This window comes from Arachis stenosperma, chromosome 6 (assembly GCF_014773155.1).
Source record: "Arachis stenosperma cultivar V10309 chromosome 6, arast.V10309.gnm1.PFL2, whole genome shotgun sequence".
Lineage (NCBI taxonomy): Eukaryota > Viridiplantae > Streptophyta > Magnoliopsida > Fabales > Fabaceae > Arachis > Arachis stenosperma.
The window spans coordinates 107,985,558-107,988,161 of record NC_080382.1 but is presented as its reverse complement, the minus strand read 5'-3'; the positions used below and the strand labels follow the sequence as shown (position 1 = coordinate 107,988,161).

Genomic DNA, 2,604 nt, shown 5'->3' with positions numbered 1-2,604 from the left:
AAAGTATGGACTATTATATATTGCTGGAAAGCCCTGGATGTCTACTTTCCAACGCCGTTGAGAGCGTGCCAATTGGAGGTCTGTAGCTCCAGAAAATCCATTTCGAGTGCAGGGAGGTCAGAATCCAACAGCATCAGCAGTCCTTTTGTCAGCCTTTTTCAGAGTTTTGCTCAAATCCCTCAATTTCAGTCAGAATTTACCTGAAATCACAGAAAAACACACAAACTCATAGTAAAGTCCAGAAATGTGAATTTAGCATAAAAACTAATGAAAACATCCCTAAAAGTAGCTTAAACTTATTAAAAACTATGTAAAAACAATGCCAAAAAGCGTATAAATTATCCGCTCATCAGGGGGCTCTGTTTGACTCTATACTGAGAGAAGCTCTGCATTCTTACTCTCCCTTGTTACAGAAGGATAGCCGTGTGTCTTAAACACAAGATAGTCCCCATTCAATTGAAGGACTAATTATCCTCTGTTAACATCTATCACAGCTTCTGCTGTGGCTAGGAAAGGTCTTCCAAGGATGATGCATTCATCCTCCTCCTTCCTAGTGTCTAAGATTATGAAATCAGCAGGAATGTAAAGGCCTTTAACCTTTACCAACACGTCCTCTACTAATCCATAAGTTTGTCTTACTGACTTTTCTGCCAATTGTAATGAGAATAAGGCAGGCTGTACCTCAATGATCCCCAGCTTCTCCATTACAGAGAGTGGCATAAGATTTATGGCTGACCATAGGTCACACAGAGCTTTTTCAAAGGTCATGGTGCCTATGGTACAGGGTATTAAGAATTTCCCAGGATCTTGTTTCTTTTGAGGTAAAGTTTGCTGAACCCATGTATCAAGTTCACTAATGAGCAAGGGAGATTCACCTTCCCAAGTCTCATTACCAAATAACTTGGCATTCAGCTTCATGATGGCTCCTAGATATTGAGCAACTTGCTCTCCAGTTACATCTTCATCCTCTTCAGAGGAAGAATAATCTTCAGAGCTCAAGAATGGCAGAAAGAGATTTAATGGAATCTCTATGGTCTCTATATGAGCCTTAGATTCCTTTGGATCCTCAATAGGGAACTCCTTCCTGCTCAGAGGACGTCCCAGGAGGTCTTCCTCACTAGGATTTTTGTCCTTTCCTCTCTCTCTGCATTCGGCCATATTGACTATATCAATGGCCTTGCACTCTCTCTTTGGATTCTCTTTTGTATTGCTTAGGAGAGTACTATGAGGGGTTTCAGTGATTTTCTTACTCAGCTGGCCTACTTGTGCCTCTAGATTTCTGATGGAGGACCTTGTTTCATTCATGAAACTTAAAGTGGCCTTAGACAGATTAGATACTAAGTTTGCTAAGTTAGAGGTATTTTATTCATAATTCTCTGTCTGTTGCTGAGAAGATGATGGATAAGGCTTGATATTGCAGAGCCTATTTCTTCCACCATTATTAAAGCCTTGATGAGGCTTTTGTTGATCCTTCCATGAGAAATTCGGATGATTTCTCCATGATGAATTATAGGTGTTTCCATAAGGTTCACCCATGTAATTTACCTCTGCTATTGCAGGGTTTTCAGGATCATAAGCTTCTTCTTCAGAAGATGCCTCTTTAGTACTGTTGGATGCATTTTGCCATCCATTCATACTTTGAGAAATCATGTTGACTTGCTGAGTCAACACTTTTTTCTGAGCCAATATGGCATTCAGAGCATCAATTTCAAGAACTCCCTTCCTCTGAGGTGTCCCATTATTCACGAAATTCCTCTCAGAAGTGTACATGAATTGGTTATTTGCAACCATGTCAATAAGTTCTTGAGCTTCTGCAGGCTTTTTCTTTAGGTGAATGGATCTACCTGCAGAATGGTCCAATGACATTTTGGAAAATTTAGATAGACCATAATAGAATATATCTAATATGGTCCACTCTGAAAACATGTCAGAAGGACACTTTTTGGTCATCTGCTTGTATCTTTCCCAAGCTTCATAGAGGGATTCACCATCTTTTTACTTGAAGGTCTGAACATCCATTCTAAGTTTGCTCAGCTTTTAAGGAGGAAAGAATTTATCCAAGAAGGCTGTGACCAACTTATCCCAGGAGTCCAGGCTATCTTTAGGTTGTGAGTCAAACCATGATCTAGCTCTGTCTCTTGCAACAAAAGGGAAAAGCATGAGCCTGTAGACTTTAGAATCTACTCCATTCGTCTTAACAGTCTCACAAATCTGCAAGAACTCAGTTAAAAATCGGTAAGGATCTTCAGATGGAAGTCCATGAAACTTGTAGTTCTGTTGCATTAGAGCAACTAATTGAGGTTTCAGCTCAAAATTGTTTGCTCCAATGGCAGGAATTGAGATGCTTCTTCCATCAAACTTGGATGTGGGTTTAGTAAAATCACCAAGCATCCTCCTTGCATTATTATTGTTGGGTTCGGCTGCCATCTCCTTCTCTTGTTCGAAAATTTCAGAAAGGTTGCCTCTGCATTGTTGTAATTTAGCTTCTCTTAGTTTCCTCTTCAGAGTCCTTTCAGGGTCATGATCAATTTCAACAAGAGTGCCTTTTTCCTTGTTCCTGCTCATATGAGAGAGAAAAGAAAAAGAAAAGGAAGAGGAATCCTC

General features: G+C 39.9%; 1 non-coding gene across 1 annotated transcript; it reads left to right on the top strand.

The window, feature by feature from the left end:
* Window positions 1-1,920: 1,920 nt before the first annotated feature.
* Window positions 1,921-2,028, top strand: LOC130938596 (small nucleolar RNA R71). Its single transcript, XR_009069755.1, has one exon. It is a non-coding gene; the product is annotated as a small nucleolar RNA R71 (small nucleolar RNA).
* Window positions 2,029-2,604: the final 576 nt, after the last annotated feature.